General features: G+C 44.9%; 1 protein-coding gene and 1 long non-coding RNA gene across 2 annotated transcripts in view; both read right to left on the bottom strand.

The window, feature by feature from the left end:
• Positions 1-4,557, bottom strand: part of LOC121917520 (homeobox protein meis3-B-like) — an 86,155-nt gene extending 81,598 nt beyond the window's left edge. The window contains exon 1 of the mRNA XM_042443556.1: positions 4,465-4,557. The gene's annotated coding sequence lies outside the window, so the exon portion shown is untranslated. The remainder of the gene's footprint in view (positions 1-4,464) is intronic.
• Positions 4,558-14,405: 9,848 nt separating this feature from the next.
• LOC121917521 lies at positions 14,406-25,386 on the bottom strand. The gene is made up of 3 exons (XR_006101053.1): positions 24,841-25,386; positions 21,155-21,259; positions 14,406-14,548 (listed from the first exon to the last, which is right to left on the bottom strand). It is a non-coding gene; the product is annotated as an uncharacterized LOC121917521 (long non-coding RNA).
• Positions 25,387-25,583: the final 197 nt, after the last annotated feature.

The following is a 25,583-nucleotide window of genomic DNA, read 5'->3' as shown; positions in this document are numbered from 1 at the left end:
CCCCCCAAAGGCCCCGGCGGTAATCGGCGGCAGGACTGGGCTGGGGCCGGTCCCAAGGCCTCGCAGGGCCGCATCCGGCCCGTGGGCCGCAGGTTGCCTACCCCTGCCTTAGAGAGAAGAATACAACAGTTGCAAAAAATACAACACTTTAGTCATCTTGGCTTCGAGGGAGAGTTCAGGTCTAATTTGCTCCGGGACCCGTTCATTTGCCTTTTTGGCAGTCCATGGTATCTACAAAACTCTTATCCAGCACCACCTTTCAAATGATCTGACTCTCTCTTCCTATCAGATTTCTTCACTCTCCAGCTTTTTTGACCATACACAGAAATCAGAAACAGTGTGAACGTTTTTTTTTTTTTGTACACTGTAAATTTTTAACTATGTTTTAACTGTTGTAAACTGTCTTGAATCCCAAACTGAGGGAAAGGTGGAAGATATATATATGGGTGTGTGTGTGTGTGATATATATGAAGAGAAGGCAAAGAATACAAGGAAGAGGAAGAAGAAGTAATGGTGGGAAGGATGGAGGAAGGGATGGAAGGATGGAGGAAAAAAGGAATGCAAGTTTCCAAACATCTTTTCTCATTGTAGTGGCCTAAGCACTGGACTATGACTCTGGAGACCAGGGTTCAATTCCTGCTTGCCCATTAAATCCCACTTGGGCAAGTCACACTCTCTCAGCCCCAGAAAACCTGTTGTAGGTTTGCCTTAGGGTCGCCATAAGTCGGAAGTGACTCAAAGGCAAACAACTACAACAACAACAGGGAAACGGGAATGCATTCTTAATTGCAAGCTGTAAAATAACATAACATCTGAAATTGTCATGCAGCCACTCCTTCCTGGTGCTTTCACATCATCCCCAGCCAGTCGGGTTGGAGTTGGAGATGATGGGCATTGTAGTCGAACACAACTGGAAGGCCCCAAAGTGTGGAAGGTTGCACAGGAGCCTGGTCAGCAGTAAAGCTACAAACAAGGCTCTCTTCTGCTGTATCTGCCCAGCCATCCTCCCTCTTTCTCTCCCCCCTTCTTTTAGAGTTCTGGTTCCTTTCTATTTAAGATTTATGGGTAGCTTCTTATCATCTATGAACAGCCCACGTTCCACCTGGAGAGAGCATAGAGAGTTCCCATCCATCATGGGGAGGGGATCTGTCACAGCAGGAGCCGGGTGAGCCAGGGGAAGGGACCTCTCCCAGCACCCTGCCTTAAAAGGGGTTTCGGCATGGGATCCTTCTAGGGCTGCGCATGTTTCATTCCTCCCTTCTCTCCCCTCCCTTTTCATCCTGCAGCCAGGGAGGACCCAGAGCCAAAGCGCCATCTTTTCTATGGCTCAGCCATGAGCAGCCAACAGCCCCTGTCTCTTGGGAAATAAATCTCCAGCAAGAAAGAGGCAGGCCTGCTCAATGGAACCATCGCCTCAATTTAGCCTCATCTATTGGCATGCGGCAAAGCATTCCCTGGTCTTCAAACCCCACGACATCACACTGATTCCTAAGTCTGCATAATGCAAACCTAACAAACAAGGGGCATAAAGCATGAAAGGAGTCACTTTTGCACATGTGTATAAAAAAGAAAGTACCACCTTAACATATATAACTTAACTGCAGATGAAGATAGTCAGTTAGTTTTTCTCTCCTCCTCCCTTTGCCTTCAGGTTACTTCAGTTGCTGCCAACTGAGTTGAAAGTGCAAAAACAGTTTGCACTCGATTATATTTGTAAGATTTGTATCCCACCTTTCTTCCAAAAATGTATTTGTCCTCATGAATAACTTTTGCCATCTTGGTCTCATTCTGATGTTGCTTGGCCACATGTGTCCTGGTTTTCATTTGTGAAAGGGCAAGGCGTCATGCAGTATGTGGGCATAACTAAATAGCATTTATGTGGCTGTAAATAATGAAGCTCTACAAAAATTCACCCTGGACAATGAGAAAATTGAAATAGTTAAAGCGTTCCCATACCTTGGATCAAACATTGATCTGAACGCAGACTGCAGTCAAGATATGAGAAGAAGACTGGGATTGGGAAGGACAGCTATGAAAGAACTAGACAAGATCATGAAGTATAAAGACATAACTCTGAACACTAAAGTGAGGATTGCCCAAGCCTCTATATTTCTATGTACAGATGTGAGATGGACAGTGAAAGAAGCAGATTGGAAGAAAATAAACTCATTTGAGATATAGTGCTGGAGAAGAGTGATGAAGATACCATGGACAGCCAAGAAGACAGACAAATGGGTTCTAGATCAGATCAAGCCAGAACTCTCCCTGGAAGTCAAGATGATTGAGGCTGCTGCACTTTGGCCACATCATGCAGAAAAATGAATCATTAGACAAGAATGCTGTTAGGGAAGATGGAAGGCAGTAGAGAGAGAGGAAGACCACATGCCAAATGGTTAAACTCGAACAGAGAAGACATGGGCCTGGGCCTGCAGGACCTGAGCAGAGAAGCTGAGGACAGGGGTCTTAGAGATGTCTCATCCATAATGTCACCATGAGTCGAAGTCAACTCCAAAATCGAAGTCAACTCCCACATATTCATCTGGGAGACTCCAGCCATGTCTTTCAGCCTTGTTGTTCTTGTCTGCATAATAGGAAGAAACCACATCGGTCCTCAAGAGGACAACCAGTGAAGGTCAGGTTGATATGCAGAATGGAGTTGGAACCGCCAGAGAAAACAGACCTGCTGTCCTCGCTGTGTTCAAGCTATAAAACATTCCCTCCTCTCCTTTCCTTGCTGGGCACCCAGCCAGGGTCTGCATTTAGCTGTAAAATCGTGGTAAGCAGTGCCAGAGGAGCAGCCTACTCCCAACCTCCCCAGCAGAATAAGTAAAAGCTCTCAGAACACCATCCCTGGCCCAGGACACTGCTGCCCACGCCGTGAGTGGCAATACACAGTGTCCTCGCTGGGCTCTGCCCTTGGCAAAAGGCAGACTTTTACTCTGGCAAACTTTGGAAAACACAGATTTTTAAAAACTGAACATCTAGCCTACCCCAGAGAGCTGGCATAACATAATGGTCTGAGTGCTGGACTATGACTCTGGAACCAAGGTTCGGATCCCTGCTTAGCCACAAAACCCACTGGGTGACTTTGGGCAAGTCACACACTCTCAGCCTCAGAGGATGGCAATGGCAAACCCCCTCTAGAGAAATTTACCCAGAAAACCCCAATGGAGAAAACATTTGTCTTTGGGAACATCTTAAGGTTGCCATGCATCAACAACAGAAGCCAACGACAAAGCCTACCGCACACCATGTGCGTTGATCACTTAACAAGTAACTTTTGGGGGGCCTGCAACTCTTAGGATCTCCCAGCCAGCCTAGCAATTTCCTCCCATATTATTACTTCCTCTGGTACAAAATTTTCAGTTAAAGGAAGAGCCAAAATGGTGTAGGGGTTTGACTACTGGATGATGACTCTGGAGAGCAGGGTTCAAATCCCTGCTTAGCCATGGGAACCCATTAGGTGACCTTGGACAAGTCATACGCTCTCAGCCCCAGAGGAAGGGAAACGCTGAACAAAACTTGTCATGAAAACCCCAAGATAGGGTTGCCTTAGGGTCGCCATAAGTCAGAAACGACTTGAAGGCACACAGCAACAGCAGTGCCAAGCCATACATTTGAACAAGGCACGGCTGTATTCGCAAAGCATGTCCTTTGCAAACCCAAGCATTGCAAAGCTATGGTTCCTCTGCCTCCTGCTTGCTTGCGAAGACATTTTGCCATTAGGGTCTTGATAAAACCCGGTGCAGTGTTGGCTTCTCTTTCCTCCAGCCACCCATCCGGGGGCTGCACTGAGCGCATGCCTAGGGGCACCCAACTTGCAATGCTGGAGTTTTTGAAAACCAAAGTTGAACCCTTCGAGGGCCTTAGCAGGGATGAGATTATGCCTCCTCCTGTATAGTCAGCGCTGACGCAAATTCTCACACAAGGGATTTTTAAAATTATTTTTAAAAGGGAGGTGTGTGTGTGTGGGGGGATTGTTCAGCTCCAGAATCTGACAGCAATAGGAGGGACCCATTAAGGAATTAGCACTCAGGAACTGTCAAGGTCCCCCCTCCTTCTCCTTAATGAGACGGCTCAATTAAGCGCCTGGAGGAAGCCAGGCATGAAACACAGGGGGGTCCGCCCCCCACCCACCCTTGCCATCTCTCTGCTGACGGCTTAATTGCCCCCTCCTCTTTTCCCAGACATCCCCTGTCATTTTCACAAGCCCCTCATTACGGGAGGGTGGCTTGATGGTGGAAAAGCTCTTCCACACACACTTCCATGTGCCACCACCCACCCACCCCCTCACCCACCCCAATTTCAGAGCCTCTGATCTCTCCACTCCCCATTCTCTTTCCCTGATCATTCTTCCCTTTGCTTCTGAGATCACCACCCGGACTCAGCTAGCAAAAACCAAACAAAACCCCAAATCCACCATTTTGCTGCTATAGAAATTTCTTCCTTGCAGCTCTTGCTTACATTTGCAGTAGGGTCCAGGCCCGAGACTGCTTATCACCGAAGAATCCCAAAATCCACACATTCCTGTGGTTGTTCATAGAATCCTAGAGTTGGAAGAGACTCCAAGGGTCATCCAGTCCAAGGCCCTTCTGCCATGCAGGAACTCACAATCAAAGTACCCCCGACAGATGGCCATCCAGCCTCTGTTTAAAGACCTCCAAAGAAGGAGATTCCACTATTCTCCATTGAGGGAGCATGTTCCACTATCAAACAGCTCTTACTGTCAGGAAGTTCTTCCTAATGTTGAGGTGGAATCCCTTTTCCTGTAGCTTGCATCCATTGGGTCCAGGTTACCTAAAGGATCGCCTCTCCCCGTACATTCCGCCTCACACCCTCAGGACATCTGGGCAGCAGCTACTGAAGGTGCCTGGGGCTAGATTGTCCTCCACCACAAGGAGGACATTTTCCACTGCTGCCCCAGCCCTTTGGAATACGCTGCCCACTGAGCTCCGCTCGACTACCACCCTGGCCCAATTCAGGAAGGATTTGAAGACCTTCCTGTTCCAACAGGCATTCCCCGATTAAAAATCCTGTGGGCCTCCCTCCTCTTTCGTGGCCAAGAGGAAGGGCTTTGGGGCTTTTAGCCTGTGTTTTTTATTATTGTTTATACTGTATGTGATGTATTTTGGATTTTATTGTATGTATTGTTGTTTTAAATTTTATACTGTAAGCCGCCCTGATCGAAGGAAGGTGCGGGATATAAATAAAAACTTTATTATTTATTATTATTATTATTATTATTGTTGTTGTTGTTCCATGTCCTATTCCCTGGAGCAGCAGAAAACAAGCTTGTTCCATCCTCAATATGACATCTCTTTAAATACTTAATCAGGGCTATCATACCCCTCTTAACCTTCTCTTCTTCAGGCGAAATATATCCAGCTCCCTAAGTTGCTCATCATAAAGCATGGTTTCCAGACCCTTCACCATTTTGGTCTCCCTCCTCTGGACAGGCTTGTCAATATCCTTTTTGAATAGCTAGCTTGTCAATATCCTTCTTGAACTGTGATGCCCAGAAATGGACATAGTATTCCAGGTGAGAATACTTGTTATATGGGTTCAAATCATTTCTGACTTATGGCAACCCTAAGGAGTTTGCTTGGCAAGATTTGTTCAGAGGAGGTTTGCTGTTGCCTGCTGAGAGCAGGAGACATGACCAAGGTGACACAACAGATTTCATGATTCTTGGTCTCCAGAGTCATGGTCCAACACTCAAACCATGATGCCATGCACACTTTCCTGCTTTTGCCTATGCGGAAAATGGTGCAAGCTTGTTTTCTGTTAGTTCAGAGACTAGAGCGAGAACCAACAGCTTCAAATGATAAGAGGTTCCACCTTAACATTAGGATGGACGTCTTTAAGAGGTACAACTTTGGCAAGTGGTGGACTCTCCATGTTTGGAGTCCTTTAAACAGAGGATAGATGAGCCTCTTTAAGGAATGTTTTAGTTGCATATTACTGCATGGTAGGGAGTTGGAATAGATGGCCCTTGCAGGTCCTTCCAAGCGAAAAATCCATCTTTGGCGGCCTTTAAACAGAGGCTTTTTAAGGAATGTTTTAGTTTAGCTGCATGGTAGGAGGTTGGAATAGATGACCCTTTTGGATCCTTCCAAATGAAAGATTCTACAATTCTGCCTTCCACCCTTGGATTATCATACATGGTATGATAGATAGCAATCCATCAGTTATGAGAGAGAGTTAGAGAGAGGTATATATATATATATATATATATATATATATATATAGAGAGAGAGAGAGAGAGATTTTGTGGCTGCTGTTGTAAACCCCCACCTCTTTCTCCTACTTTTATTTTTTTAAAACAAAACAAATCTAGTGAAATTTCTACAGGCCATAAATCTGGCTAAGATTGAACTGCACTCGGCACCCATCAGCAGTAGCCATCCATCTTGCCAATGAAGTTTCATTCCGAGGGAAGAATGAATCGCACTGCGAGGGTACCTGGTAATTAAATTCTGTTCGCCACCCGTTCCAGCCTGGGCTGGTCAATGGAGAAAACATTTGTCTTTGGGAAAAGCCGCCACCCTTCTCCAAACTCCAAATCAAGACTCCGGGACGCTATTTCCCATCGTATGGATTAAAGCCATTGATTACTGTCTGGGCCCATTTATCATGGGAAATAGCTTTATATTGCAAAGTTTAGAGCTCTAATTTGTCATCCACCCATCCCCGGCACTAATCATATTTTTATTCAGATTTAATTTGTTTTCTCTTTGCTTGCTTTCTCAAACCCCCACCCAACCACCCACCCCACCCGCCGTACCCACTCCGCTTGGCATCCCTCGCTAAATTTCGACTTTTCCGCATGTACATTTCATAAGAAAATCCCACCCTCTCAGGTATTTATGACCAGATGAAATGTTATGTGGAAAGGGGAGGATTTTTGGAAAGGTGAGGGATGTGGGAATTAAGGACTGAATGAAGCACACTTACTCAGCTCGCAAGGTTGCCAACTTTTTTTCTCCTTTGGGCTCTGTTTCTCTACCATGAATAACAGCCCAATCTAAAGATAGTTCTGAGCAATATTGTTTTATCACCATGCTATTAAAAGGCTGGTTTCTGAAGACTGAGCTGTGCTAAAAGTACAGGAGCAAGCATACCGTACTTTCGGGTCGCCTTGCAAATCTATTTGGGCTGCAAAAATTAACAGCACAACTCCTCCAAAATGGAGCTTTTCCTAAAGAATTGTGTCTTGGCTTAGTATTAAAACATTCGTTCTACTAGTGAGCAAGGATATAGTATACCATAAGCATATGTGAGCAAAAGTAGTGATTTTCCCATTGTACCTAGAAAATGGCAGTTTGCCCTTTCCACATAAGCAAACAGAGGGCTAATGTCACAGATGGCCTTTCCAAAACTTTCTGATATGATCACCACTGTTTCCAGTATCTGTTTCCAAAGCCATAGTTTAAAAGGCTCAGAGACACAGTTCTCCACTGCCTTCAAAGAATATCCTCTCCAGATTTTCCTTCCTTTGCTGCAGCAGCTCGTCTTCACAACTAAGTCATTTTGGGTTGCTGTGGTTTTTTGCCACCAGACTTCAGAATTCATGTGAAAACTTCTCTGGTCATCTCCATTCCCTTTCTAATGTAGAAAGTAAGAAAGAAAGCTCAGTGGCAACTAGGGCTGCAGAATGGAGAAAGGCTGCAGGACAGACAGGCAGCAAGAAAAAGGCAGACATTAAACAATTTCGAGAAAGGGAAAGGGAAAGCAAAGGGAATGGTCTTCTGCCTCTACCAGCCAGTCACCCAGACCATTTGCAAAGCAAACATTTCTGCTGTTCCTAAAAATCCTATCAACGATTGGAATGAAGTGGCAGAAAGTAGGAGTCATTTGCAAGACATTCCCAAGATGAAACAGTGCAAATTGGGACTCCAACTTTTTTAAGGAAGAAGAGAGTGATGGTGAAAGAAAGCAAAAGATAAGATTGGAGGCCAAGGTTCTGGGCACGAAACAGGAGAGAAATAAAAACACAATACTGAGCCATAACAGTATACAGTACAGTATTTGGAAATGGCACAGCCAGCCTTCCTCATTCAGCCCACCAATTAGATCTGAAATGTTCCCAGAAAGGGAAGAGTGAAGAAAGAGGAGGGTGGGGAAAAGGCATATTCATTATTAAACTGTAAGTCGACTTTGTGTATAAGTCGACAGCAGCTTTGGGGCCAAAATTATGGATCTTGACATGGATAAGTTGAGGGTAAAACTTAGAGGCATATGTATAGCAAAGGATCTAAAGGATGAAGCAAAGGAAAACAATGCCAAAAAACCCCTTACAATATTCCCAAAGGCATGTTTGTGCTCATACTAAAGAGTGTATGGATGAGTGAATAGACCGGGGTCAGTGCCTTCTTTTTAAAATAAGAGTTAAAGTACAGTACTTACATTGACTCCTGAATAAGTCGACTAAGTTTTTTTGGGTCAATTTTTTTACTATCATTTCTAGGCATATACATATACATTAGTATATATGGAATTAGTTCTTCCGTTTATATGCCACATTATAGAGCTGAGATGGGGCCAGACTAACCTCTCATTGAGGACATCAATAGGGGGTTCAGGAGGTGCAGACCACAACAGGTGAACACCCAGTGAGATGGTCACTGCCATCCCAGGATCCCTCCTGGCTACAATTTCTGCCAGCCAGGGCATCTCTGCCATCCATCGGTTGCAGCCGCTGGCGATGGTGGGCTGCTATTGCCACCCAACAACCCCTCCTGGGTCTGGGTGAGTGCCCACCAGCAGCCCCACCAGACCCAGAAAGCATTGGGCTTCTGCTTCCACTCGGCAGCCCCACCAGAGTTGGAAGCAATACCCCACTCTCACCACAGCAAAGGCAGCCTGGCTGGCGGAAGGGACATTTGGGGGTGCTGTCATGAGTTACCCCACTAAGGTGACCTCAACTCTAGTAACTCCACTGCCTCTCTGGGAAGGGAATTCCAAAAGACGGGAGCAACTGCTGAGAAGGTTCTCTCTTGTATCCTCACCATATGGGCCTCTGATGGTGGTGTGACCTGAAGAAAGCCCTCCTTTGAGGATCTGAAACCTATGGCAGGTTTCTATATGGAGATATCATAGGCGATACCATTCAGTACTAGAGACTGCCTCTCCCAAATCTACCACATATAGTATTTCTTTAGCAGCCGATTTGCAATGCAAGGTTCCTCCTTGGGCACTCTTGCTGGCCACGATCAAAGACTCTCTGATCTGTTAGATTTATCCAAGCGCACCCAGCTCCAGCTCTGTGTAGTTCTGTGACTCAATGCATCAGAACATGGGTGGCCTCCAAATCCCAAATAGGCAGGGAGTGGAAAGTAATCCAGTGCAAACAGATGGCATCCACATTTAGAAGTGTGTCCAAATGTTCACCTGGAAGCAGAGGTCATCCATCCAAGCTGTGCGACTTCGCATTGCAAGTCCCTCCGGTCACACATCCCCCTTTACTTTCTGGTAGACCTAGTGGAGCTCAGGATCAGAGTGTTAAACGCTGATCTGTGGACCTTTGGCAGAACCCCATCATAATGGCAAAGTTTATTGTGCTTTGTGAGGAAAGGCAGGTGGTGGAAAGGTCCCAAAAAATACAGCCGCTCTCTTGGCTGCGTTTTTGAGGAGAATGATGCCACTTTCCTGGAAACAGAGACGCCTGCTCTGCCGTAATTCTTCATTACGCCCGTTTAATGGAACAAAAGGGGAACTCCGATGTGGCTGAAGGTCACTTCTGCCGTAGTGGAGAAAAATGTGGCTGGGGTCCCATATTGCTTTTGACCTTCAAATGCTGGGAAGCAGGAGGAAAGGCAAAAAGGGAATTGGGAGGGGAGGACGACAAGTTGGTCGAGCAGAGGCATGACCGTCCATGCTAACAAGGTGGTGTGGTTTGTGGTTCTTCTTCAGGGTCACTTTGGGGTGCTCTGGAGAACGGATGGAAACCAAAGGCCCACATTAGGAAGCGAGGCAGACACTGAATTTCCAGTCTCATCCATAGAGAGGACCCCAGCCAAACCAATCCACTCCATACATCCTTTGATACAATGGTATAGGAAGACAACATTGTGGGGACTCAGTTCCTTCTCATAAAGCCACAGTATGGGTAGAATCCTAGATAGAGCTACCAGAGAACAGCAATAATGGCATAACCTTTCACAAACTCCCAAGTAGAACTTATTAATGTTGCAATGGGCTTCTCCTTTTCTTTCTCCTTCTCTTTCATCTTCTCCACCTTTTCCAGTTTATTATGTTATAGCATTTATGGTATAGCATGCTATCAGATGGTGTAGTGGTTTGAGCATTGGACCACTGTAGACCAGAGTTTGAATCTCTGCTTGGCCATGGAAATGCAGTGGATGGCCTTAGGCAAGTCACACACTCTCAGCCTCAGAGAAAGGCAAGGACAAACCCTCTCTGAACAAATTTTGCCAAGAAAAACCCACGATAAGGTCACCATTAGCCAGAAACAACTTGGAAAGCACACTACAATCCAATGTTAAATATCCTTGCTCTCGGTCCTTGATCTCCTCTGGCCATCAAGTTGAAAAATATTTATGCTGTCAGGCTTTTCTAAATTGACTGAAGTTAACGGTGTTTATATGCTTTGTTACAATCAATTTTAATGTTTTAACTTTATACATTATTTATTGTTTTTAATAACTGTTGTGTTTATGCTATCATTTACATTTTTGTATAGGTTTTAATCTGAGTGCTAAATAAAAATTTAAAAACACAAATACATGCAAATAACAAAACACTATTTTTTTAACCTGAGAGAACACCTCTCTAGGAATGGCTAGGTCCCCCAGGACAATTCTGTGGTCAATATCTAACCATGAAATTGCGCTGGATAACCTACAATGGCTCAAGAAGTGTTCTCTCTAGGTCCTCCAGGGCAATTCTATGGTCAAGATCTGCCAGACGTTGACCATGAAATTGCGCTGGAGGACCTACAAATGTCTGGAGGATTGTTCTCTCTAGGAATCTCTAGGTCCTCCAGGGCAATTCTGTGGTCAATATCTAACCATGAAATTGCGCTAGATGACCTACAATGGCTCAAGAGGTGTTCTCTCTAGGAATCTCTAGGTCCTCCTTCCAGCCTGACGTTTGTCCAAAGTTGACAACAGAGTCATGCTGGAGGGCCTAGAGATTCCTAGAAATCCGTGAAGAACCAAAGCCGCCAAAGTCAAAGACGCAAATGTGGAGGGGCAACTGTGTTTGGAGACGGCCTCGGCCACCCCATCAAAGCTCTGTGGCCTTCTTTTGGGGGACAGCCACCAATGTCAGGGCCGCTCTGCCCGGCTCTGGCTCTCTGTCCTGTTGTTGTTCTTGCCTCCATCCTCTGAGCCCCCTCTTGCCTTCTCCCTCTCCAGCACTTTTAATTTTCCAGGCTGCGCTCCACTCCTGGGTCAATCGCAACATTTTTCTTCCCTACTGTCAGCCAAGCCATCGTGCCGAGCCAGAGAGAGGCAAAGCCCAATCAACCGCTCTATGGATTGAAATCGTTGTTTACGGCTGGGGACCATTGATCACCTAAATGGCTTTATGTTAATGAAGGCGGTTTTCACTTCCATTTTTCTTAGCCGCCTTCTGAAAACCTTTGACAGGTGCTGCAAAGCTGCAACTTCGCCTCCATCCCCCTTCTTTCCTTCCTTCCTTTAAAGCCACAGCATCCCTCTTCTTCTTCTTCTTCTTCTTCTTCTTCTTCCTCTTCCTCTTCTTTTTCTTGTGTCATTTAATAATATTTTTTTTTAAAAGAAGAAAAAGCAGGAGCAGATTTAGTAACAATAAAAGATAAGTCCAGACCAACAAGGGAGATGGGAGGGAGAACGAAAAGGAGGAGAGCGTCCCTGAAGGGCAGTTTTTTAAGGAGCTCTGAAGCAACAGTGGAAATGGGTTACAGATGATGTACTACTAGAAACAAGCCGGGTGCGATGTGAAACTATACAACAAAAGGCAGGTTCCAGAGAAAGACGAAGCTGGGTATATGTTGCAGGCCCGACACATACCACAAACTCTTCATATTCCACAGCCCCCCATACTCACTTTTCTTTGAGCATCCCAAAAGAGCAGAAGTAGTGTTTCTCCATTTCCATACCTAGATACATGGTGCGCTCCAGAAGTCTTTATTGGGGAGCCTCTGAATCCTACAGTGCAGCTGTAGTCCTCTGACTGTCCCAGTTTGGCAAGGACAGTCCCAATTCATCTTCTGCCATCCTGCTTTTTCAGCTGTTAAGATGTCCACGTTTCTCTCTTCTCCTCCCACGTTGCCCCTTTTTTTCTCAGCTTAGTTCAACTAGTGCAATCTGAGTTCAAACGTAGTTTGCACTCAGCTCCATCGGCAGAATGAAAGAGGAAAGAAGGGGGCAGATTCCCAGTAGGCTCAGGCAAAAGCAAAATGCTGCAGACCTCTCCTAGCTTGTCTCTGCTTCCTCATTCCTCAGAAATTAATGGAAGAAGAGAAGAGGAGACAGATTCTTTCCCTTCCCATTAGGCTCAGGCAAAAAGAAGATGTTGCTGAATCTCCTGGCTTGTGTGCACTTCCTCATTGCACCATATGTTTCATATACACCTTATGCGCATTAGGGGAAGGTGATTTTATACAACACTTGTGCATGAAATAAAGTTTGGGTACGTTGAAACATCAGAAAGCAAAGGGGTCACTATCTCAGCCGCCCATGAACAGAGGTTTTTGGAATATTTTGGAATTCAGCATTCTCAGTAAGGTAGGTTCGACCTGTAATAACTTTTGTCACCTTGACCACACTGTGATGGTGCTTTGTCACATGTGTGAAATACAGTACTGAATGGTATGCACTTCGTGTTCAAAGCGACTGGGAATGGAATGATCCAGTATTGAAGAGTAAAGTCTGAGCTTGAAAGAGCTACTTTTGTGCCCATCAGCTCCCAGAACTCTACAACCAACCGCCATTATACTGGTTGGGAGATTGTTGTCAGTTTCGGTCTGCAAAATGGCTTTAGTTGATATACCTTTGCAGAATAAATAGCAAAGGGACAGCATTGGGAAGCCAGAGGTCTGGAGTTCAAATCTTGGTCATCCACTAATTAATGCTGGTTAGAAAAAGAGAATCTTTCTTCAGCCAAAAGCTGTATAACTGGAGTGACCAAGTACTGGAGGCTATGGGGCCACATTAGCTCCTCCAGCGGACCTTGGAGGGCTATACTCCCAGCTGCTCCACTCCATATATATATATATATATATATATATATATAGCCCCTAAAATGCCTTCTAAAGGGTGTGAGGGCATTTTTGCATGTTTTTAGGACATGTTATTAGGTTTTTAGGCACATTTCAAGATCAGAAGGTATCTGGTGCCTTTAGGGAAGCTAGGCACATTGTTGTTGCATGCTTTCAAGTCATTTCCAGCTTATGGTGACCCTATCACCATAAGTTTTCCTGGCAAGATTTATTCAGAGCAGATTTACCATTGCCATCCTCTGAGGCTGAGAGAGTGTGATTTGCCCAAAGTCACCCACTGGGTTTCCATGCCTGAGCTGGGATTCAAACCCTGGTCTCCAGAATCGTTGACCAGTATTTGAACCACTATGCCACACTGGCTTTCACATTGGAGAAGGTTAAAATGCCTCTCCTAAGGCTGAGTTTCCGGTGGTAAGAACTCTCAGCTAAAATATGCTAACATCTTTTGATCCTACCTTTCTGCTTTTGGTCCTATTTACCATGAAATCAATCTCTTCTCTGAACCACCCTGAAAATGGATTCAGCCCTTGGCCTGAAAGAGGGACCCAGTCCTTAAACACAAGTATGTGGCAGTGTATTGAAAAGCCAGATGATGCTGTGCAGATGTCAAGGAAAACAACAATTGATCCAAGCGGGAACCGAAAGCAGAACACCTGAGAAAGAAGTGAAATGTTCATATCTGGAAACACACATGCGGAGGTAGGGGAGAACAAGTCTTTACTATAATCCTACTATTTTATAGGGAAAGGTCCCACTGGAGAAGGATCTGCAGAGAGGGTGGGTGTCTCCACCCAGAAGCATGCTGCTGTTGCACCCAAATGCTTAAATCCTACCAAAGACTCAAAGGAGATTGGCAAGAAACCTCATGTTCCCCGCCTCTCCCAATTGCGAGTTCAAGGATTCCCCGGAGCAAACAATCTCTAAAGAGCTTAGAGCAGGATTAAGTTTGGGATGTACCAGCCGTAGGATTAAGGCGCCTACAAGTTGAAAGAGGCTCAGTTTTCCCCAGAGCAGCGAAACCAAGGCATCAAGGCACAGAGGTGAAAGTGAGGGGGTCCAGCCAGGTACGAAGCACCTGTGTAAGGTGTGGATGGGTGAGAGTCTTACCCTACTATAGGGCAAGGGACAGTTCGGAGTTAATATCAAATAGTAAGAAACAACATGATGATGATGACCAGGATCATGATAATGATGGTATTTATTTATATTGAAAGGGATAAAAGAAACAAAGTCCCATGTGCTGTTGATGGTCCACAAACGTGATTATCTTTAAAAGCCCAACACGTTTTGGTCTTGTCACAAATTGGCCTTCTTCGGGGGCTACTGTAAAATGAATAAAAGTACATATATAATAGTTGCGGTATTGGGACAACACATAAATCATCTCTAAAAACATAATTTCTTAAAAATCAAATATCTTCTGTTATCCATATTATCATATACATACCTATCACCAGAAATTTCAGGAGTTGCAGTCTGAGCTTTCAACGAAGTGGACACTCTCTGGATTAGGAGGAAGGGACTGGGACTACCAATGCGTTCATATTTATGGATTTTAGAAGCAACATCATCAAAGAGAACCACTAAGAAGATACATGATGGCTTGAAATTATTTTTTAAAAGATATGCATTCCAAAAAGCAATCCCTGGATTTACTATTTTATATAAGGGGCACCATTTTACGATGCCATTGTATTCCATGGGACTTGAGCATCCATGGATTTTGGGACTCACAGGGGACTCCTGGAACCAAACCTCAGCAGATACCAAGGGCCCACCAAATGTGTCTGAAGAAGCATGTGCAAGACCCCTGGCTTCTTGTCGTTTTTTGCCTCCTAATGCAATACACCCCTACTTTAGATTCTGGCGCCTCAGCCAAAACAAAAGCCCTTTTGAACAAGGGCAAGAGGGGGTGCGGAGGGGAGAGGAGGCTTATTTTGCTCAGGGAGCCCTTCTCTCGTGCTAATTGTGCAGCGTCTGCCCTTTGCAAAGTTAGAGCTCAGCCGGTTCCTAAATGATGCTATTTGTACTGTTTGGCTTGGCAGTTAATGGAGTCAGCCAGGGCAGGAGCAAATGCCCGAGGGTCACTCCCAGGCCAGTATTGCCGCCAAGGCCTCTTTTCCTTGCCGCCTGCCTCGGCAAGCAGTCACTGGATCTGACCCTCCACTTCCTGTATTTAGTCTGCTTTGCAGAAGTGGGGATGGGTGGGTTTAAACATTTCCACACCCACCCCATCAATTAATCCACTTGGGCCCCTTGGCACACTGATAGGGCCATGCCAACCAAGAGTAAGGCATATGTTCATGCTTGGGATGAAAGTTATCACGGGTTGACAAAGGAACCACCAATTGAAGGGCTATTATTGGACCACAGTGACCTGAGGATGGAGAGGGAGCGGATGCAGGAGTCCAGTTTCAAAACCAGGCTTCATGATCTTTATGTCTCACCAAGCAAGAGTCACGCAGTTTGCAAGCATGCCTCTAAAACAATGAGCTAGAAATTTACTTTAAAAAAATGAAATTACCAAGAAGCCATAAACATATTTTAGGCATCCGTGAAGCTACCCCTTTAGCATTCTGAGACCGAAAGACATTTATCCTCTGCTTTGTGTATTCTTTATAACGCATTTCTTTCAAAAGCATGAAGACCAGCATGCAGAGTTTTTATGGGCCTAGGAGCATATGGGAGCCATCAATCCCACATGACACCAAAGGTGAAGGGTCAACTCTCCATCCGTGGCTGTCTGTCCAGGAAATATGACCTTTCCCAATTACACCTAACTGTGCTGACCTCCATCCACTAGATGGCAGGGTCATTCCTGCCCCGGTTGACCTGGTGGAATGGTTTCCACATCCAAAGCAGCCCTGGCCATACAAGCCAGAGGCAATCTCTGCCCCAAAGAGGCTATAAGCAAAACAGAAAAGATCTTGGTCTTCCCACTTTGGAGGATATGGAAACCAAGTTAAACCACAGTTACCAAAGTCAGAAGAGAACTGTGTGGTTCCCTGCTTGGTTGCCAATGCCGTAGCCACAGAATACAGATAGTGCCACCAACATATTAATGATGGCCATCATTTTGAAAGGGATCTAGGAGTTCTAGCAGGCTCCAAGTTTGAACATGAGTCAATAATGTGATGCGGCAGACAAAAAAGCCAATGCGATTCTAGGCTGCATCAGTAGAAATATAGCATCTAGTTTGAGGGAAGTAAATAGTTTCACTCTATTCTGCTTTGGTCATCTGAAATACTGTGTCCAGTTCTGGGCACAATTCAAAAGGGATGTTGAGAAGCTGGAGCATGACTAGAGGAGGGCAACCAAAATGGTGAAAGGCCTGGAAATCATGCCCTATGAGGAGAGAATTGGAAATCTGGGTATGTTTAACCTGGAGGTGATATGATAGCCCTGTTTAAATATTTGAAGGGGTGTCATACTGATGATGGAGCAAATTTAGTTTCTGCAGCTCCAGTGAATAGGACCTGGAGCAACAAGTTCAAACTACTGGAAAACTACTAAACATTAGCAAGCAGTTCTTGACCATAAGAGCTGTCTGGTAGTGGAATACTCTCCATTGGAGTCTGGTGGAGACTCCTTCCTTGGAGTTTTTTAAACATAGTCTGGATGGCCATCTGTCAAGTGTGCTTTAATAGTGTATTCTGGCATGGCAGGTGGTTGAATGCAATGCTCCTTGAGGTCTCTATGATTTTATGAAAGTTGGTCCCTATACAAAGCCAACTCTATGATTTTATGAAAGTTGGCTTTGTATAGGGACCAATGACTTGTATAGGTACCAATGAGTTCAGGAGAAGGGGGATGTTTATACTTAGATGATATGATAGCCATCCTGTTTTCTGCTGCTGCAGAGACTAGAATCATAGAATCATAGCGTTGGAAGAGACCACAAGGGCCATCCAGTCCAACCCCCTTCTGCCATGCAGGAACTCTCAATCAAAGCATCCCCAACAGATGGCCATCCAGCCTCTGTTTAAAAACCTCTAAGGAAGGAGACTCCACTACACTCCAAGAAAGGAGTGTGTTCCACTGTCGAACAGCCCGTACTGTCAGGAGGTTCCTCCTAATGTTGAGGTGGAATCTCTTTTCCTGGAGCTTGCATCCATTGCTCTGGGTCCTAGTCTCTGGAGCAGCAGAAAACAAACTTGCTCCCTCCTCAGTATGACATCCCTTCAAATATTTAAACAGGGCTATCATATCATATTGCTTCTAAATCTAATATTCGATAACTCTATATCTTTGACTTACCAGTTGCAACGGTAATATAAAGATTCTCATGATGTCAATAGCCACCATGCAATACCAAACTAGAAGAGATGAATCAAATACAATATACATTTCCATTTTAAACAGCACTTTGGATCCAAGAAAGAAAGAAAGAAAGAAAAGTTTTCTCTATTACTTTTCCGTCTTATAATTATTTTATTTTATTTTTAAATGGGAGGACAGAAGCATGTCATTAAGGACAATGGGGAACTTTAATCAGGTTTGCTTGAAATAAAATATATATAGAACCTCGCTAAAAAGATTTGAATGAAGGTTTTAGGAGCGCTGGCATCAAAGCCCGGTTGCCTTTTGAAGTTGTTAATCCCTTTTGGAAATCATATTTTGGGCATAAAAGCTCACAATGGAAGGAGCTATGGAGGTCAGGCCCTGGATGTCGGCAAAATCATATCCCTCCGAGATGTCTCTATTATATCTCCCTCCTCGTCTTTCTTGGCTTCACAATCCCCCTATTGTTGCCAGAGGTCCCCACCGTTATCGTGTTATATGAAGCTGGGGTGAGACCGAGCTTGTGGGGGTGGGAGAAAGGAAAGAATCGCACAGAGGACAAATCAGGTCTAGCAAGAAGGTTGGAGGATGGAGGAGAGAGAGGAGAGAGGCAGAGAAAAACCCCACCAGCAAGAATGGCCCTCGCTCTGAGAAGAAAACCCCCTTTTCTGTGCATCTGAGGAAGTGCATAATGCTGTTTGATACCACTTTGACTGCCATGGCTCCATCCTACAGATGGAGATGGAATCCATCAACATCTGGAGGGCATCTTGTCCAACATTTCATAGACATGTGAGGCCAAGAAACATCAGAGTGTGGCCAAGATGGCAAATGTTATTAAGGAGGGAGAACACACAAGCTAGGAGAGGCTGCGGCAGTTTGCTTTTGCTTGAGCCTCCTGGGAAGAACAAGATGTTGCCTTCTCTTCTCCTCTCCCGCTGCTGAGTTAAACTGAGTGCACAACTGAACTCTGTTTGCAACAGTCCAACTAGGAGAAGTAGGGAGGAGAGAAAAAACTGGGACATTATAAAAGCAGCTTTAAAAGTGGCATGAAAGAGGATTAATTGGGACTGCCACGGACAAATATGGGCAGTTGGAGGGTATGGGAGGGCCACAAGACATGCTACCCATCATCCATATTCTACATATGCCACAGGCAAGGCTGTGCCAAAGAGGGCCTAGCCATCATGTGGCACAGCACAGACCTCTCTCACTTATTTGCCAAGTCCACCCTTCCTGAGACATTGAGGAGCACATCTTTTAAGATGATCCTCTCTTGCATCTTCTTTCAAGGAGGAGGTGGCATCCTCATCCCTGCCAGTCATCTTTCCTCTCCAGGGGCTGCCTGCAGCAACGTAAATAAATAGCAAAGGAGCGTGTAGAGGCAGCCTTTTCATTGCTGTTCTCCAGATGCCCTCAGGCTATTATATTAGGCTTCTTCCTCCCATCCCCACACTTCGCCACATGCCCAGCTCTTATCTGTGCTGGGAGACCAGCCAAGTCCCTCAATTCGGAAGGGTCTCCAAAGAAGTTGGGTGACGAAGAGGGAAATGACAGAACAGGGCAAAGCAATACAGAGCTTGGGGGGAAAGACATCGGATCAAGGAAGGGGAGTCATGGTGGGATCCTTTCCAGATCAAAGGCATCCCCATAATCTCAGGTGAGATGCAGATGAGATACAGTAGGTTACCTTGAACCAGTCACTTTCCCTCACAATATAAATTATCTCAGGATTGTTGTGAAGATAAAAACAGGTGGGAGAAAAAGAACCAGATGTGTGCCCTTAGCTACATAACAAGAAGGGCAAAGAAATATAAACAGTAGCGCGTGCACACACACACAATTCTTTACTACACCTCTGTGCAATAAGTCCATTTTGCAATTACAAATATTTGAGCCGATCCATTAAGAGTGTTTTTAACTCACCAAATCAAGACTCCAGTTATGGAATACAGTCGGCCCTCTACATCCGCAGATTCCTTATCTACGTATTCAAGCATCCATACCTTGAAAATGATTTTTTTTGTTTAAATATATACATTCCAAAAATCAAACCTTGAATTTGCCATTTTGTATAAGGAACATCATTTTACTGCACTGTTGTATTTACAGTAATGGGGCTTAATCATCCATGGATCTTGGTATCTATGCGGGGGTCCTGGAAGCAAACGCCAGTGGATAACAAGGACCACCTATTTGAAAGGGGCATGCAAGAAGGGACACTCCCTGCACCCGTAGATCATAACAACAGCTGCCCCAGATTCCACATATTATTCCATCATGATGCCAGGAGGTTGTCTATATACACATTGTAGTGTGTTGCCTGGTGCTGTCACCCTGGCGCAAGTCTCTCCCTCTGAGTTCAGAAACAAGGTGCCCAGCATTGATGACATGGGTGTGAACCTCGTGACCACAAAGGGAGCAACTTGCACCAGCGCTAGGTGACTCAATGCAAAGAATGTGTAGACAGCCACCTGCCATTGTTAGGGAGTGTTACAGATTCTCCTGAAAACTGGGAGTAAAAGATGAGGTTTTTAAAATACCAATAAGGGATAGGATGCATTCAATGCAGAACTGGTCTCACATCATGAAGACAGTCTACACTCGAGTCGGAGATTTGCTCTGCATCACATAGACAGTGTGACTGTGAGGGCAGGTGGAAACCAGTTTAATTGGCCTGTGTGGACAAGTCCCTAAGATTGAATTCACCTAATCTTTCAGTAGCTTGGTATCCAAGTTTGCAGCTTCAGACCATGAAGTGTCCAAATTCAAGCACCAGTGGCCCACATCAAACCACTCTCTGTGCCCAGAGTATAACACCAACTAGGTCTTGGTCAACATCTAGCTTTTCCAGAGAGCTACTTGGACAACTACACTGCGAATGGGAAGGGCAGCTATGAAGGAACTGGACAAGACCATAAAGAGTAGATATACAATTGTTAGAATTGTCCAAGCTATTGTATTCCCCATCACTATGTATGGAGGTGAAACCTGGACAGCGATGAAAGCGGATAGGAGGAAAATCAATTCATTTGAGATGTGGTGCTGGAGAAGACAGCTGAGGATACCATAGATGGCGGAAAAGACAAATGAGTGAGTCCTTGAACAGATCAAGCCTTAACTCTCCCTGAAAGCCAAGATGATCAAGTTGAGGCCGTTGTATTTTAGCCACATCATGAGAAGGCATAACAATAATGCTAGGAAAAGTGGGAGGTCACAGGCATGAATCTACAAGATGGAAGCAGAGTAGTGGAGGGCAAGGAGGCCATGTCTCATCAACAGGGTCACCATGAGTCAGGAACGACTAGAGGGCAGTTAACAACAACAATAAACTTAGACAACTAGAGTGTGTGTTAAGAACATCAGAAATCCATCCCCATCCAGCTCTGTTAGGATGAATCCAAATGTTTAGACTGCTACGAACACTGTTTTCAATGGGAATGAATAAGTGACACCTCACCCTGGCCATCTTATGGATTTCAAAGTGTCAGACAAATTTTGGCTGCATTCAATCCAGTTTGTTTCTTTAGAGACTGAATCTATGGGTTACTGGAGACCTCCAGTGGCTAAATTGAAGAATATCTGTTACCTGCTTGAGAATCTACTCCTTCTCGGTTTCGCTGTTCAAATGTGTTGAGTACAACATACCTCCAATCCCCATGGCTCATTCTTCTTCCCATACTTCAGTTCCCTGTTTCTTCCTTTATTTCTTATTCAGGCTTCTGCCATCTTCCAAAACCTTCTGGGATGCATCTACAATGTAGAAATAATACAGTTTAACACCACTTTAAATGCTGTAGTTCCATCCTACGGAATCCTGGGTTTAAAGCATTACAAAGTCTTTAGCCTTCTCTGCCAAAGGGTGCTGGTGCCCCGCAAAAGTACAAATCCCTTTTTCTCAACTCTTAGTAGGACTTCTAGTATCAGAACTTGGGAAAGTGCAAAGTATTGTTGAACTCATTTGGCAGCAGTTGAACTAATATAACAAGAAAAGAGGATGTAGGGAAAGGAGAGAGAGCCTGGGACCTTTTAAAAGCAGCTGAAAAAGTGGGAGGACAGTGATGGTGGCCGTCTGCCAATGGAGACGGTTGAAGGATATGGGATAAAAATATCAGCATCACCAACTCCATCACCTCCTTCCTTCCTTCTCTGAGCATCCCTGAAGCTCACTGACTGGTCACCAAGAAGGGATCAGACCATGTTAATAAGTCGTTCATTTTCAATTTGTCAGGATTAACGGAGATTCTCCTGAGTCCATGTTATACCCCAGAGTCTTGATGCTGCATTACTCTGAGACACAGAAACATGTCCACCAACTCTTAGGTACAGTATTAGGAGAGATGATGAGACCCAACAACACTCAAAGATTGCTGCTTCTTCTCATATATATATATTATGCCTTTGAGGTTTTGTTTGGAAAGCTCTCACTTTCTGGTCCAAGTGAAGCCCATCTCCAATTAGTCCGGGTCCTTCTTCTCCGGGCGACGAAGCCTCCTTCCCTTTGAACCCCTTCGGAGCTGGAACAGGTCTCCATCGCTGCTAATCCTCTTTGACACCCGTGGCCAAAAACCTACCTCCAAAAGGGACGATTTCTCCTGCTTTAATTGGGGACACTTCTTCCTTAATTCTCTTTAATTAGACAAATTGGCCGCGGCCTCCAGCGACGGCAGAGAGGCCCAAAGAGCGGGAGGCGGGAGGTTAATAGCAGCTAAAAATAGCTTGCCGGTAAGGACCCAAAGCAGGGATACGGAGCAGGAGACATTCTTCCTTGATGCACAATGGAGGAAAGGTGGAAGGGAAGGGGCCCTTGGAGGGCCTGGGGCTCAGATGGAGGGCAACGGACCTCACTTGGTTTACCATCATTTGGTTTATCATCCTTGCCATCAACTCTTAGTGAGACTTCCAGTATGTCAACTAGGGAAAGCTATTTGCTTGGCCTACAGCTCCCAGAATCCCCCAGACAGATTGGCCAATTATTCCAAGGGATTCTGGGAGTTGTTTTTGAAAGTACTCTCCCCAAGCACAGCACTAAGGGCTGTACAAAGAAGGGAGTACCGGGAAACATTTTTGCTGAATGCTGGTCAGCAAACAGGTAGGTGATGAGGTTGCCTCCTCTTTGCCAATACTTCCATGGCGATGCTGATCTCCTGCACTCCTGCCTCCTTTTCCTTCCCCAATTGGGGCTACTTGTGAGGGGGGCATCTGAACCCCCTTTTTTCCTCTTTCTTAGTCTTCCTGGGGGCATACATCCCTGGGACAGAGCCAGGACTGGCCAGGAAAGCTTTGGGTTTGATGCTGCTGTTGCCTGAGAAGGCATTTACAAATGAATCAAAGCATGTGCCAGTTGCAAAGGGTGGACACCGCAGCAATATTGGAGTTTATCACATGGGAGGAATTTCTCTTAATTTCAAATGAAAAGAAAGTGAGGCCAGAATGCATTCACTTAAAGTCGCTAGTTTAGCAAAATTACGTGAATGCTCATTGCATTCAAACTGGCTTCCCATTGCCCAAAAATAGCATGCCATTGCCCAAATTTGCATGTGGTAGTCTATCAAGCAATAACGTGAAACTCCATGATTGCGTCCAGATTGCCATTGGATTATACTTCCAATTTCCTTTGTCTGATAAACTCCCTACTCCAAACAAGAAGCAGTTAGGTAAATCAAATGGATTCCAAGAACTGGTTCAGATAAACCGATGTGAACCAATGGAATGGCATCACTGGTCAAGACCAGGCTAAGTGGAGTTTTTGTGGGAGTTGTAGTCCAAAATGTGGCTTTCATAGGCTCTAGCCCTGTTGCCATGAATTCTTCAGATTCTCCATCAAGAAGAACAAGGGTAAATCTTAACCTGGATTAAAGCTTCAGAGCCTTAGGGCCCGAACAGACAGGCCAAAATAAACCTGCTTCAAGTCACTTTGGAGGTATGCTGTTTAAATTATGCATGTGTCCTAAGAGGCTGGAAACCACACCAAAGCCACCCTCCAGTTCTAAGGACTACAACGCAGCTTTGGCCCAGCTTATGGCCTCTTAAGATGTGTCTATCATTTAAACAGCATACCTCCAAAGTGACCCAAAGCAGCTTTATTTTGGGCTATCTATTCAGGCCCTTAATCTACCAATTCAATTAATGAAAGCTGGCACTCCTAAGCATAATATTACTGAAGCACTGAACACAGTGTCTTTTATCCGGATTCACTGGATTTCAGCCAACAGAGCATGAGTAATTTTTCACACATAGGGAGAGACCCCTCCAAAAATGCCCATTAGAGTTAATAGCCAATTTGGGATACATGTCGGAGCATTGATGGTGCCAAGAGGATCCAGACTGAGTGTCCCAGCTTGCCTGGAGTATTACCACCATGATTTATAGGAATAGTAAGGTTGGTTCCTAGACATCTACGGTTGATACGAGAAGCGACTGAATGGAGGCTGTTAGAAGAGGGACAAGGGCACCCTTTTCCAGGCACTTCATTATCGAGATTTGCATTTCTCCTCTTCCAGGGCAGGTCACTGCGTGCTAGAATTAAACATTAGAAATATCTGCTGGATAGATTATTTGCTCTTGAAACAACTGAATTAATTCTAAATACAAGTCAGGCTTAAATCGTGACGCCATGTTTTGAGCGTTGGACAATGACTCTAGAGACCAGACTCTGAATCCACACTCAGCCATGTAAATTCACTGGGTGACTCTGGGCAGGTCACACTTTCTCAGCCACAGAGAATGGCAATAGCAAACCTGTACAACAAAAGCAATGTGCCAAGAAAACCAGGTGATAGGTTTACCTTGGTGTTTCCATAAGTTGGAAACGGCTGGAAGACACACAATGATTATAATCAGGACTCGAATATGGATGCCTCCAAGGTTTTCAGGTGAAAAACAGGACATGGCTTCTGTCCTTTTAAACATAAGCAGCCATTGGGACCCTGAAGTGTGGCTCCTAAAGCCCTTATGAAGCTCCCAGATCCTTCCCAAATGGCATAATTGGCAGCTGATATTTTTTCCCCATGTGAAAACCAGCCAAATGCACCTAAATCCATCCACAAATGTGGCAGCTTACTTTCCCAGAGCCTCCCCTTCCAAAGCAAAAGAAAACCAAAAGGGCCATCAATCAGCCAAAATGTGACATCATTTTGGCACATTGAAACTGGGGAGGCATGGGAGGAAATGGCTTTAACGGTGCTATTGGTGCAGCTTTTAATGGTTCAGGAGCACTCTCCTGGTTCTCACCTGGCAATCCCAGTGTTTCCTTGACATTATGAAAGAAGCATATTTCTTACAATTTAAGGTGTAAAATGCTATTAAGATGGAAATCCATGCTGCCCTCTTACCTTTGGTAATCCATACCTTTGCTAGAACCAGCATTACTATTAAAACCAATAAACAAATGGCTCCTTTACTCTGATTTCTTGGTGTTTATTGGAAGTTCCTCTGTATCTGTGACTTATTTTCCTGCAGCTAGAAGTAGCTGATTTGCTCACAAGGAAACAAGCAGGTCTGGTTTGAACAGTAGTACAGAAGCGTCTCTGGTAATCCACCAGCTCTTCCCTAAGCTTTCCAAGGAAACCCAGCAGCAATATTCATCATTAAGACTTGGTTGTAAGCCCTGATTTGAGAGTTTCGCTCCCTAAAATTAGAACAAGGGGAAAAGACACCATACAGACTCAGTGTTCTTTATCTTTGCTGACTTTTCTTTCTTTGGTGACTTCTTAATTCTAGCCGAAAGGAAGACCAAAAAGGAGCCGCCGTGGGTTTGGCTGAAAGACCTTGCCCAGGCCTGTTATCTTTCGGAGAACTGCTTGGATTAATAAATGGCATCCAGCAATGAAAAGGAGCTGGCCCTTGAAAGAGTTTACCCTGAATGGAAAGACCTCTCTTTCTCTCTCTGGCCCTGGAGACTACAATCTCAGTGTCTTTGAGCTGAGATGCAGCTCTGCTGCCATTAGATAAAAAGAGCCCCACAGAAAAGGAGCAGGTCTTGGGAGATCTTGTCTCCAGCTAACAAGAAGCAGAAAAGCAGCCGAAAAGCAATATCCAAAGGGCTGTACTATTGGAAAATAATACTAAGCCCTGC

The sequence above is a fragment of the Sceloporus undulatus genome, unplaced genomic scaffold (assembly GCF_019175285.1).
Source record: "Sceloporus undulatus isolate JIND9_A2432 ecotype Alabama unplaced genomic scaffold, SceUnd_v1.1 scaffold_23, whole genome shotgun sequence".
Classification (NCBI taxonomy): Eukaryota; Metazoa; Chordata; class Lepidosauria; order Squamata; family Phrynosomatidae; genus Sceloporus; species Sceloporus undulatus.
Note: the sequence above shows the minus strand (reverse complement) of the source record. Positions and strands in the feature narration are given on the sequence as shown.